Here is a 14,569-nt window from a genome sequence, read left to right as displayed (position 1 = left end):
TTGACTTTAAGCACAGCCATAATGTCAGTTATTTACAAATAAGTGAATAATAGGAATGGACATTAGTGTTGTTTACGAGTTACAGAGGAGTTATTTTATTTGTGTTGTGCAATAGTTCTGCTTTATTTCAGAGGTTTGTTTTCTTTTCATGACATTTCATCACTTCTCATTTCCCCCAAATTAGATTGTAAACCAAAGTGTTCATTCTTTATTCCAGACTCACAGAAGAAAAAAAGAACACCAAAACCCCTGTAAAATAAACATTGCTGGTATCTACATAATGCATAGATTTCAATATACAGCTTATGCTTTTTAGTACATAGTTGTGATGTGTTAGTAGAAATAAGCTCAGTAATGTTGACATCTGAGCAACAATATTGTTTAATATATAAACAGATAAAGCTGCATATAAAGTGTTTGAAAATAATTATAACTTTTTTCAGATAAAACTTAATTCCTTAATTTTAATTCACAATAAGGAAAACTAAGGACATACAAAGTAGTAGAAGATGGAACAATCATTTGCAGTGCTGGCATGTTTTCATCATTGGTTAGACTTTAGAGTGGTTCATCATTGTTCAGACTTTAACTCAGAACATGTTTCTAGTTTAGCTAAAGAGTCACTGTACACCTTAATCCATGTCACATAAGATTATTCTGCTGTGTGACACAGATATCACCGAAGGCTTCCAGAATATGTGTGATTACTTTTGTTCTCTAGACAATTAACAAGATTTCTGTCTTACCCTATGTGACAGTTACAGAAGTACTGAACTTATCAGACAGAATAGCATAAACCTTCATTTTATGTGAGCATGTGTAATCATTTTATCACGATGCTCTCAAGAAGGAACATTTTCCCTTCTTTTCAATTGAACAATTTCTCTTAGAATAGTTTAATGTCAATGCTTATATCAGGCAGATCAGACTAAATACCAGCATTCAACAGTAAAACAGAGAAATAAAACAAACTAACAAATAAAAATAAAACAAACCCAAAAAATTTAAAGTTGGCAACAAATGGAAAGATGTATTTCAGAATAGGAAGTATTCTGAAATCAAAGAGCACTGACACCTGGAATATTATTTAGATGTCTCACTCTGCCACAACACAATTTAAAATTTCAGAAAAAAAAACTTGGTGAAAGTGACAGCAAAGGCACAGGAATACTGAGGTACAAAATGAATAAAGTATTTATAACATTTATAAAAAACCCCCAATACAGTCCACATAAATTGTAGTCTGAACCACTTGTGGTATTCCCTGAACTAATTAACTCTACCTTAGCCTCTTGCACACTGTAAGTACAATGATACTGTAGGAATGTTATGTTCAAAGTTATAATTCAGGAAGGTAAAACATGGATATTTAAAGGGAAATAGTAACTACACTTAGCTGAGGAAACTCTCTTCTGAAGCACTCTGCTGATTAACAAAGCTGTCTGTGAAATTCATGATGCCATCAGAAGATCAGAGGAGTAGAGGATAAAATGTCCATTCAGAGATCAGAAAATTGATTTTGCTGGCTAAAAAATTCTTTTCTCCACTGAATAAATGTATTGTGAAATTCATTAGAACGGAGTTATATTCTGCAAGCACAGTCTTTTTTTTTTTATATACCAATTAATATTTCATTTTAATTGCACACAAGTGTAACTCCTTGAGAATTGTATAAGCAGGCTTATGGAAAGCTGAGAGAGACACTAAAGATCATAACTTCTCTGAGAGACAGTGCTATTGTTATTCATGGGGTTTTTTGAGTTCTGTGCAAAGTCCTCAAAAACTTGGAGAATATTAGAAGCATCTGTCCTCTATTCTGCTTTTAAACTACTGTGGCTGAGACAGTGCTTAGAGATGGGCAAAAATGTTCTTTTGCTTGTAGTACAAAGAACTTTCTTCCTTGGTCATTTGTTCTCCATGATTGATTGGCATCTTGTCAGTAGGTGCCATAAATATGTCTGTTGGAAAAGATCAAAAGGCTACTCAGTGATGAAATCTTGCAAAAGTATGGTGTAATTTCTTTTCTTCCTTGCAAACCCTTTCTGATGGAATCAGCTCTATAAGTTCTAGGCAAAGTTTAGGAGCCACTCAAAGATAATTCTTAAAAATAAAAATAAAATACAGTAAAAGCAGAACAGTCTACTAACAGTAATATTGATAAGAATTGCACCTGAAATTATAACTTGTTTTCTTAGGCCTTAACTCATGTACACCATTTTTGCTTAAGATCTGAATTACATTTTTTAGTTCAGCAAACTTATGTCTTGTAACAGACCTTGAAATAGTGCTGAAAAGTCTAGAAACACCACAGTGTGACAACAGTATGTTCACATATGTGTTATACATTCTAACACCATTTCCCATTATGCATTCCAATCCAGTCTATCATGAGCAGGGCTCTGCATCCAGGAGGACCAGCTGTATCCTGTTATACCAAGACATCCCTTGTCCCAGTCATCACATGGGTGGCACTAGTATTTTGCTCCTTCCCAATTAAACACCTGAGTAACAACTCACTACTGACAGAAATTCAGTGGCAGGGCACTGATTTCCAGTGCTGAGAGGAGCCTAGGCAGACGCACAGCTCTGAAAATTATTAGACTTGGGTTTTTTTGTAACAAATGTTACTTCAGAACTGCAGCCAAACTACAAAGCCCTCTAAGTCTACAACTCTTCTGGCACTGCACTGCCCTGTGTGCTTGTTTGGTTTTGGAGCCAATTGTTTGTCATGCTGTCCTAGTGACATCTACAAAATCTGGGTTTGCAGAGTTTTTTCTGTAAGGTAGAAGTTATAGAAGGCTCTCAATCCTTAAATGTGTCCTCCTATAAACTAAGTATATTTTTGTTCCAATATAAGCCTAAAGAGAGGCTACTTTCAAACTGTACAAAATAACCTCAATTTAAAGTACTACAAAATTTTGAGAAGAGTTCTATATATATTAAAATGGTGAGAGGACTTTGGCTGAATAACTGAGTAAATGCAAACATTGCTGCATTTGCTACTTTTAGTGCAAAAAGACTCAGGGACTAGTTAAAATATCCTCACCAAGCTCAGGATAGGATAAATTATTCTACCTAGCAGGATCATAAGAAGGTCTGGGTGACCCAGAAGCCCTAAGGTTTGTTTGGAGTGCTTCTTTTTCTGAGCTAGTGGTGCAACACCATGTAGTCTTTCAGAAAATGGGTGAAGAAATTAATGCAAACTTGGTAATATTCTGTAAGCTTCAAGATGTGTCCTAAATGCAAAATAAAAACAAGGCATTATTATTGTAAAAGAAATAAAGGTATTCATCTGTAGGGATCTCCAAGAACTTTCCATAAATAAAATGGTAATAAAATGAGCTAACTCTTGAGCACACTGGCTCATTCTTGGTTACAAACATGCTGAGTTTTATGTAAATAAATCTGCAAGAATTTTAATAACAGTGTCTGTTCTGGAGAATAGGATTTTTTAATTTTATTTGATCAATGTCGGAGAGTATCAAACATCAGAGCTATTATTTTCTATTAACTGTATCTGGCATTAGCATAAGCAGTCTACTTTGCCAATGGGTTGGGTGAGTAAAGAAGTCAGAAGAAGAGAAAAAAGTTTGCCAAACTTAGTAAAAATTTCATAATCTATGTATTAATGGCCTCACTTATTTGCACCTTTTTGAAAATATTTTATAAAACCAAAATCCTGTTGATATTTTTCAGTTTAAAAAAATAATAAAATCTCACACATGTAGGATTTTGAATGTCTGGCTCATCACGATTTTAATTGTAAATCCCAGGAAATGCAGAATATGAAAATTAAATTAGGAAGTGCTCAATGGATTGCAGAGTAGTAAATTTTATTAAATTTCTTTGCAAAATAACATTTAGAAAATAATTTAATAAAAAGCTGTATGTGCCTTACTAAGAAACAATGAAAAAGGTTCAAGCAGTTTTTAGTATCTCTAGAATATTTTTTTGCAATGCCTGTGGTCTTAGGCAAGCTGTAGCTCAAGCAAATGTGAATGGATCAAAACATATGGACCTTTAATCTAATAGGTAATTTAAGTATAGATTACTAAAAATATAATTTATGGCAAATAACAGCATGATTCTCTGAAGCTGTTTTATATGTACACTCTTCATGAAAATATAATGAATTGTTAACTGGTCTTGGAGAGTTGCAATCTAATGTTTGTCACAGACAATACATTTAATTTCAAGTTAAAAAAAAATGTAGAATTCACAATCTGTACATACATGTGCAGTATTCTTAGCAGAAGTCATAACCTACTGTCCATATTCTGCTGTAAAAATCCCCATTTTACAACACAAGAAAAACATTAAGTTTATATGTGCTTTTATTCATATCCATGTACATGGCTCTCCACACCAAAACCATCTATTTTTCAGTAGGTTTGTCCTTGAGAGACAAATCAAAAATCTTCTTGTATTTTGGCTTCTGTGGCAGTATTATAAAAGAGGTATGGAAAGAAAGAGAATACAAAACCACATATTTCCCATGTACTTTGGAACAACTGTGCAATGTTAGATATTATTGCTGGAATATAAAAAACTTGTGATACTTGGGACTAATAGGATGAAGATTTCTGGTTTGACAGAAGACAGCAATAATATTAAACCTGAATTTAATCATGCTGGCCCAATCACTACTACAGTGTCATCTTTCCTAGTGCAGTTTAATGAAAGACGATGATCCCTATATATCAGGATTCCTTTCAGGACAATTATCATTCTATAGGGCTGTTTCAATGTCCTCAGAGCAAGACCTCCAAATCCTCCTAACTCAAAATCTCCTCCACTACCAATCTGTGGCAGTGTTTTCCTGAGTGACCTTGTCATGCAAGCCTACTGACTGAACAGCATAACTAATTCGGACAAGAATTTTTCACCAGGTGAAAAGAAAATTCCAGTGTTAAGTACAAAATCCCACTTTTTTCTACAGGACACTGCTCAGTACAAGCCATTCAGAGTTCCTCAGATTTTGTTCATGAAACAGCTGGAACACAGCTTGGATTGAATCCCTTGATTAACTTAATTAGTATGACTAATAATATTAATAGCAGAAAGCTGCTCAATACTGCCTTATTTGTAACACTGTCAGCGGGTACACCCAGTTAAAAAAAAGTCTAAAAAAACACCAGTGAATAATGTAAAATCTTATTTTTAAGTCCCCTGACATTGCCAAGAACAAGAATAACATGTGAGACATCTTGCAGATCTCATAATCATGAACTCGGAGCAATAGTTCCGAGGACATTGATGTCATCATCTCAGGAGAGTGTCTCACACAGGACTCACTCCTCACTGTCCTAGTGCCTTACTTAATAGCCTGGATGCTTCTCTTTAATACAGCAGGTTGCCTTACATTCCTGAGGATCAGCAGATAGTTCAGGAAGGCTTTTATTTCATGCCTCATTTCTTCCAATATCCTTGGAATGACTTACCTCACTCACATTCTCCTGGCAGTTGTGGAAAAAGAAGAGAGTTGCAAATGAATTGTTATTTCCTGTATGTGTGTACACAGGTGTAAACATCACAGCACAAGGGACAGAGAAAGAATTTTTAACAACAAATATTTCAGTGATGAAAATGTTTACCTGACCAGCCCTCAGTCCATACAGGTGGGGTGGCCAATTGCCTGTTAATTACTGCAGGGGTGTTTTAGTCAGTAATAATATTATTCAAAGAAAAATACTATTGCTTTAATTAGGGTTAATTGGTGGCTCATCAAGGAAGAAGGTGGCCTGCCTTCTATGCCCCAGAAAGGTGAACATGCAGCTCCTGTCTGAGGCACAGCTGAATTGCCTACGTGTCACTCAATCAAAATCTATATGGGATTTAACATCTAAGCACCAGTTGTTTTGAATAGAAGGTCCTCTTGTTCAAATGGGGGACATATGCACTAATCACATTTCTACTCTGGATCTGTCAAGTCACAAAATTTTTGTGAAAACTACAGGAGTTTTACAAGGAAATCAGTTGCCTGCCAGTGAAATATGCTTCGCCTTATTAGAGTTGCATTGTAAATCCTAAACATTTGGAATTGGGTTTTGTTCAGTGTTCACATTTACTTTAAGAATATTACTTGGAAACCAGGTGGAAGATACAGCCAGCCAGTAATAAAATTAACAAATTAACTTAATCTATATATTTCTGTAATATAAAATGTTACATTGCTCAGTGAATAAATATAAATAATATCAGCGCTGAAGTGTTTCACAATGCATTTGGATTTAGAAGCTCACGACTTTTTAAAATAACTTTCAATCACTGTCTGTTCTCCCCTCCAGTAGTCCATCCCAGCTTTCCATTATGAATAGTGCACAGTGGTACCTGAAACCACATCTTCTGCACAGCAAATATTGCTTCTTTGCCAAGTCTCCTCTGTTGCTAAAGGGGCAGAGGTTCCTTGGAAGGTGGCACTCCTGGCAAGAGCTTTTGGTCAACTCAGCTCATTCAAAGAAGTGGCAAGCATCATAAAAGTGCCAAAAGATGTTATGCCTACTGGATCTGACATCCCTAGTGCTGCTAAGAGGTGGGATATGGTAACTGACAGTTGCCTTTTCTACCAGGCAGGTGTAAGGTCACTAAATACACACAAACGAGAGCAGATGTGAGCCAGTTGTGTACATAAAACTGGAAAGCTGCAATTCATAGGAAGTTGTTCTTAATAATACAGGTTAGACTTGAACAGTAATATTCCACTAATGTTTAGTCCACAAGAGTGGCCGGGCAATAGACAAAGGAGGCAGAGCAAAACTCATTTTCCTACAGCAGCATTGTGTGATCCATCTGAAGTTAACTACAATGTGGATCTATAGCCTTTTGGCTTTGACTACAAATTCACAACTACCCTTAGAGAAAAACCTGTAAGAAAGGAAGTTTGAGAAGCAAGCCAGCAAGCAAAAAAAAAAAAAAAAGGCAGACAAAATGTAAAACAGAGCAAGCCCTGTTTTTTCTTTGTCTCTTCTTCAGTCTTCCGCATCCTTTTGTATTCTGTGTTGAAGCCAGAATCAACTATGCAGTATTTATAGTGATGTTGCTCTCCTGATAAAGTATTGCACAGGCTGTGGCAACAATCTAGGGCTCAGCAGGGAAGCTGTGAGACAGCTATTTTTGTAATGTTTAAAATTATACTAAATTAATAAAAATAAAATCTCCTGCTGGGCTTCCAGTTTTAAATAGCACATTGTGGTGTAAATTATCAGAGCATCAGGGTTCTGCTAATTTAGTACATATTATAACACTGAAGACATTAAAAGATCATAGCATTTTTCATTTTAAAAACAACACTGTGAACTGGCTGAATAATTTCAATAGTTTATGCTAAGAATGACTAATATATGCTCAATGGGATAGAGGGAAATGGGAAAACTGCATATCATAACTTTTAAGGGTTTGAAGGTATAATTGTTTAGAACTCTGTCAGAGAGGATTCTGCCTGTTCCCCAGATTATGACAGTCTAACATACTAAATTATCACCTTCTAAAATTAGAATGGTACTTAAAAATAATAACTACACTTAATTTTGTAGTAAAGCAAGATGACATCTTTCCTAATCTAAAAAAAAAGATTGCTTTAAAATAAGAGACCTTCCATTGTCTCATACCTGTACAGAAAACTTCTGCAAAGTAGTGCTGAAAATCCTACCACAAAGGATATATTAGGTTAGCTAGTCATCAAGAATACACCTTTTGAAATCATCCAGAAATTTCCCAGTAACTTAACTTACAAAGGAGGTATGAACTGAAAGCACTTAGATGTTGGGCATCATGAAGGGCTAATGTGTGTGCAAGACCAAGACCTAAGCAGAGTAAAAGAGAAAGGTGATGACAGATGTTTCCAGAGAAAGGATGTTAAAAATACAAATGTCCTCTTGACAGTAAGCTCACATATTGGCTCCTTAGATATTTTCTGCCTGCTCCTAGACACCTCTTGTGTCCATTCATCCCTGGTAGAAAAGGATCAGAGTAATGGCAAGGAAAATGTGCCACTGCAAACCAAACTGTCTGATACACTTTGACAAGGATAGGCAGGTTGATAACAGCATTAGTGCTTTGCAAGTACTTATTGCTGCCATCCGTGGGTGGAGCTGTGCCTGGAATAATGGCAACAGGACATTCGTGGGGAAAGTTCAAACAAGACAGTGGGCTGAAACACCTCTATACTCACACCAGTTTTTTCTCAGTCTGCTTTTAAAATGCTAGAAGCTGTGTTTGAAAGCATGGAAGACTTATGACTACTGCAAGCATTTGTGTTTGCTTATGGCAGACTATTTATTTTGAAAAGAACTGCTTGTTAAGTAAATAAAAGACAATGTAATTTTGGCAATAACTATGTTTACAGGGAGCTGGGACAAGGTGAAAGTCACTGGCATTCTTGTTGAGCTAGCTGATAAAATGTGACCTGAAATAATGTGTTACTAGTGAAGTCATGCAAAAAATCCCTAGAGCCAGTACACTGAGACCATGTCCTCATTGTGAAGAGAGCAATATTCACACTATGCTGTGGCAGTCTAATATGTGTGTATCATAAAAAACTGAACAAGCAAATAAAAGCAAGATAACTGCAACTTCTTGGGATGACTTTTGGACAGCAGTTTATCAAAATTTACATGCAAAGCAGCTCACTCCTTTTACAAACCTTGAGTCCAAAAAAAAAACCCCCACTTTTCAAGCCCCATCAGGTACTACTTTGCTGGCTCACTTGGATTTTCATAAAGGCTGAGTTGATTTAGAACACAATTGAATTCAAATTTAATAGAAAATCATAAAACTGAAATCAGTGTTGCTGTTATAATGCAACAAAGACAATGCCCAAGATATGAAGAATAATTTTTTTAATAAAAAACTGATAATTTTTAATACAAATTATATGATTGAATAAGATCTTGGATAATGGGGACTGATTGATTAGCAACATCACCCTTTCCACCAATCTTGTGGCATCTCAGAGGTCCACTTGGCACTTGGGAGAGCAGCAATTAAATTTTTGGTTTTCAAAATTATTCTAAATTATTTGAATCTGGGTTTTCAACATTATATGTCAGTACAAAGACATATAATGTCTATACTGGATTCAAAAGTATGAATGTTAATCTTGAGTATGTGAAAGCCTGATTTTCATTTCTTACTAGGCTTCCAAATCAAACTTTTCTTTGTGATGTCAAATTCTGATTTGCTAGCCTACATCAATGACAGAGTCAGAAAATCATATGAAAGTTCCCAGGTTTTGAAGCTTCACCACTGTGAAGAGATTTCTTTTGCTACCACCCAGGAGTTCTGTGCTTCCCTCCTCTCTGCTGGAGTGGGAATAACACATTTCCCCTTCCCTCAGAGGACTTCAGAGAGGGTGAAGGGTTTCAATCCATGAGATATCTCAGGAATGGGGGCTATAAAGGTTACCTCTGTAGTATGAGGAACACTGGGAGAAAGCCGTGACTGAGGCTGGCTTTGCTCCTTGCTCTCTGGAGCAGGGAGGCTCTGCTGAGGGCAGAGTCCTCAGATGGGAACTCACTCTGCAAACCATACTATGCCAATATTCTGCCAGTGAGCATGCTAATTATTAATTCATATGATAAATACAGTGCCCAAGTTGAGCTTATACCCTGCCTTTGTGTAATTTGTTAGTACAGCAAACTTAGAAAAGAGAATCAGACAAAAAGAACACAGGGAAAAAGACACATAGATCCATAAAGCTAGTTAGAGACACATCCTTTTGACTCATATATTACTTTTCTCAGGTTTCTGTTGAGCCTCTGTGAAGCCATATTTTATAGACCCTCTTCCACAAAAAATCCATGTCTAAATAAGTGGCCATGGAAATTTATCTGACTTTATTATTAAAAAAGTAGGATTCAGTACTTATAAATAACCAGTATTTAGACAGTGCTTGTTATGCTTTGGGTACAGGTGAAATATAAATATTGCCCCTATGAACACACCGTAGAACAGGTTTCTGTATTTTTTTTCAACCACAAATGTTCGAACACACACAGTCTTGGTGGGGGAAATGCCCAGATACATGGACGAAGCAACTTGCACCTTACCTGACACACTGGAATAACCTGAGTGATGATATGTTTTATATCTCTATGGAATTCAGCATGGTTCTAAAAAAGCCTTTCGCTCAGATGTGCCCCACAAAGCTTAGTGTTGGAGGCTTCTGTTCACCCCACAGACTGGTTGCCTGAGTTTTCACCATTATTCTGAAGCATTTGTTATTCTCGTTTCCAAACCCTTTTTTCTCCTTCTTTCATTCCTTGTGCTGGCATGTATTCATATGGATTTTTTAAAAACTGTTATTAATTACAGATGATGTTTCTTCTTCACACTTGACCGCAAAACCAGACTGAAATGGACACGTATTGAATGGAGATGCAATGTAGTGTGCTACCAGTTCATGTGCTGCTCAGGCAGGTTTTGAGACCTTCCTTCCCCCTCTACTGATCCATAATTTATTAAGTTCAGGAGCTCTGTCAAAAAATTGAAACTATAGCTCAGCAGCACTAATTGCCACTTCCATCATTAAAACTGATTCATTCTCCCTTGATGCAAGAAATAACATAAGAAGAATGACCTCCCTAATCAAGAAATAACATGACAAACAAAGAAGTCTTACCCTCCATAAGGCAGACAATTAGTTATCACTCCTTACAAGAGAACCCTTTCAAAAACTAAGTAAATACAAAATTATGAACAACAGCAGAGACCATTGGTATATCCCAGGGCTGTGAGTATGCCTGCTTATTTAAATCCTGATAAAAATATTGGGAAGAATAAGAAGGTAGCCCAAATTTATTATATAGAGATTTTTTTCCAAGACACCAGCTTTGTTGCAAGGAGTTTGAGAAGGGTCTGAAAACACACAGGATTCTGGATAGCCCATTGTGCTGGAGAAAAGGAGGAATAAGGTTTCAAAATGTATTTCCAGATGCTATGTGGAATCACAATCTCCATGGAGACAGACTCACATGAGGCATTTGTATGTCTGAAATGAAGTACAGCAAAACACAGTTCATTTCTTTTGTCAAGTGAATAAGAGACTGCTCATTTGTCAGGAACAAGCACAAGGCTCACAGGATTATTTCTGCTGGGACACTAGAGGCAAGAACAAAACATTGAGATAGAGCACAGGTAGTAAAATGCTGTGGAAATTTGAGCCCATCCAAGTGCTCTAGAACCTGTTTGCAAAAGAGAGATATTTGTAGAGTTCTAGCCAAGCCCCAGATGAACCAAAATTTTTGGTTCATCTGGGTAATGAGAAAAAGGAATACTTGCTTTCTATATAGGCATATACAGGAGGGAAAATGTCTACTTTTCACCCAACTTTCAAAAAAGAGAAATAGAGGGAACAAATTGTAAAAATTAAAGATTAAATCAGAATTCAATGCAAATAAAAAAATATGAATGAGGTGACATTATATTTTGGTCTTCTGTCCCTGGGGGTTCAAAACTACTGAAAGAAAAATAGGAAGCATAAGTACTGCAGAAACAGAAATAATGACTGGGTTATTAAATAATATTTTACAATACTCTGCTGATAGCATATATTCACAAAAAAAGCTTTTACCATTTGTTAGAAATGCAAATACATGCACTCAAAGAAAAATCTAAGTCTGTCATACAGATAAGAACGAACTCATAGAATATCTTGATTATCACAGTCATAACCAATTCAATATTCAGCATAAAAGAAGAAACAATATTCCATTAGTAACAAGGTCTTAGGTAAACTAACAAAGTTATCCCAAGAATAAATCTCAAGTTATATGTATTGTAGTTTAAATCTCAAAATGCTAGTGTGGAGATGAACACTGCTATTATGATTATCTTGCATGACTCCTAATATAACTACAATCTTCTTCAATGATTTCTTAGGCTTTTTTCCTTGTGAATTTCAAAGAAATCTTGAAATAAATTCAATAAATTGAAACATTTTTGTTTTTATTTAATTATTGTCTTTGGCCACAACACTGAAAGCCTTCATTGCTCCAACTGTTTACTTCTGTCCAATTTGCACTCCTTCATGATCATTCCCATGAACAAGGGTATGTTTCTCTTCTTTACTTAGGGTTCATATCCTTAGCCAGCACCTACTTTTACCAATTAGTGAGCTCTACTTCCAACCTATTTTATTTGATAAAGCAAATCACTTTGAATAAATAAGGTATTCAAGTTCAGCCTTCTTCTTGGAGATTATCCATAAGGAAGGCAATTACAGCTCTGTCAAATTTATTTGGATTTGAAACTATTTACTATTTTTGTATGAGAAATTTTCACCCTATGGCACGTCAGGAACGTTGTTGATATTTTGAATTAAGTCTAGTATTGATGGCTTAAAGCCAAATGTAGGGGAGCAAAACAAAAGTAAAGTAAAATGCTGTTTCATTTAAGCTAATGAGAAGACCAAATTTTGGAGACCAAATTTGTATTGCTTGTCCTCGCCATAAAGAGTGAAGAGTCCATGTAACTTTGTTAGGTTATGTGAGTTGATCATAACAGCATTGTAATCAAATAAAGTGGAGCACCCATTTCAACTCATCTGTAACACTAAACAAAAAGAGGAAAAAAAAGCATATAAATTAAAAAATATTTAAAATAATTACTAGATTCAAATTTTATTTCATTACCTCTGGTGGTGTCATTAAGAAATGGTATTAGCTCTGGAGTTAGGATTCTTTGAGTTCAGGACTTTTCTCTTATAGTGAGAAACCTAGAGAAGAACAAAAAACATCAAACATCAACTTCAAATATCTATATTTTCTGTTAATGTAAAGGAGAGTACTCTTTGGGGTTGTTTCTTTTTTTTTTCCTTTCTTTCTCTCTGTCTTTTTTTTTTTTTTTCAGTAGTTGAATACTTGGGATTTCCAGGAAAGGCAGAAATAGCAAAAGCGTAATAAAGAAATCTCTGCCAAAGTCTCTTCTTGATTACTTTGTCCCTGAATAAAAAGTCCTTTGTAGCTTTGTTTCTATCAACTTGGTGGCCTTTTGAATTTGCCATAATGTACACAGTAGCCTCTGATGCCCAGGCACTTATTGTTTGTGCTATCTCTGAAGCCAGAGCTGTTTCCCTGTTGATCCTCTCAGAGGTTTCCAAGCCTCTTCTTGAGCTGCGAACCCTGTCTCTGTGCTGTGACTCTGTCCTGCCTGCCACATCCTCTAATCCAGAAATCTCCATCCTGAGCAGACCCAGTTCCTCCCAGGGACAGGAAGATTGTTTACACCTAGCACATTGTCTTCATTCCTCCCCATGACTTTGACTCAGCTTGATTTACTTTTCCCAGAGACCACTCTCTGGTGATGCCCTGGATTGGCCTCAGCTATCTACTTCTTTCATAGCTTCCTGCTAAGTTTTTCTGAGAGGTTTTCTGGAGCTATAAACTTAGCTGCCTAAAGCACAGAGAAACTTCCAGGAACTGAAGGAGGTGAAATTGCTGTTATTCTGTTTTCAGAACACTAAGAGAGGGAAAAGGTAGATAAATGTCTAGAAAAGGAGAAAGGCAGGCCAAAATCCTAGTCCTTTCACAGGAAAGACTACTGAATACCCAGACAAGCATAATTTCATTAATTTTGAATGATAGGCAGGAAAATAAAGTCAATCAGGTACTGAAATGTGAGATTTGGCTTTTTAACAGCACACAGTCCAGAGCATTTTGCTCTTGCAAGGGATTGCTCTCACAAAACAAGGAAGAAGCTCTGTATGCTCCTACTAAAACTTTCACAGAGTGCCCTCGGTATAGTTACTTGCATTCAAGTCAAGTTACTAGCATATTGGACTACACCTAGACCAAATAAGACATAGTTAGTTAACAGATGCATATCCACAGAGTCCAAAATACACTTAGTCACATGTCATTTGAGACCAAACAAAATATCCTGCAGGTTACCCTTTCCTAGAAGCAGATTTCATACTGAGGTTCGCATTCCTGCTCTGTGTGCCAGACTTGATGACCTCTGAGGGAATGCAAATATATAAAGATGAGCCATATTTGCACCAAAAGAGATAATTAAAGAGAGGAAGGAAATTAAAAAAGAGAAAAATACACTGCAAATTTCAGAAAATCTACCTAATAGTGGAATAAGTGGATTGAGGCATAAATGGTCTCCCAAGAGATAGAACAGAAAGGCTATCTGCTTGGATTAGTACTAAATGGAATGAACAAAACACTAGAAATTACATTGCAAGGAATAATATTGCACTGCCAGGGGAATGGTCGGGATAATCTAATTGTACTGTTTATCTCTAACCCCCCAAAACTTCAGGAGACAGGATCATGAACAACACCTTTTTTTTCTCTCTCTTTGCCACTGCTCTACTCTCAAACTCTTTTATCCTCCCAAGAGCTGCTTTTGACATGATACGAGAATGTGTCCAACCTGAAAGAAAGTGAAAAGAAGAACAGTCCATAAAATATTTTGGGAGAAGCACATGCTCACCATCCTCAGGGCTTACAGCAGGTCTAGTATTTCAGCAGGTATGACTTTTCCAGCAGGTGTGACTGTTCTAGTGAGGTGTCTGTATTTTCTTCCTTTGCCATTCAAACACCTTGAAGAGATATAGGAGAGGGCT

The 14,569-nt window shown here is 36.2% G+C and overlaps 1 long non-coding RNA gene across 1 annotated transcript; it reads right to left on the bottom strand.

Moving 5' to 3' along the window:
* Positions 1–1,826: 1,826 nt before the first annotated feature.
* Positions 1,827–14,529, bottom strand: LOC127059321 (uncharacterized). The gene is made up of 3 exons (XR_007777011.1): positions 14,437–14,529; positions 12,630–12,712; positions 1,827–1,958 (listed from the first exon to the last, which is right to left on the bottom strand). It is a non-coding gene; the product is annotated as an uncharacterized LOC127059321 (long non-coding RNA).
* Positions 14,530–14,569: the final 40 nt, after the last annotated feature.

Source organism: Serinus canaria, chromosome 2 (assembly GCF_022539315.1).
Source record: "Serinus canaria isolate serCan28SL12 chromosome 2, serCan2020, whole genome shotgun sequence".
NCBI lineage: Eukaryota > Metazoa > Chordata > Aves > Passeriformes > Fringillidae > Serinus > Serinus canaria.
This window is presented reverse-complemented; position numbering and strand designations above follow the sequence as displayed.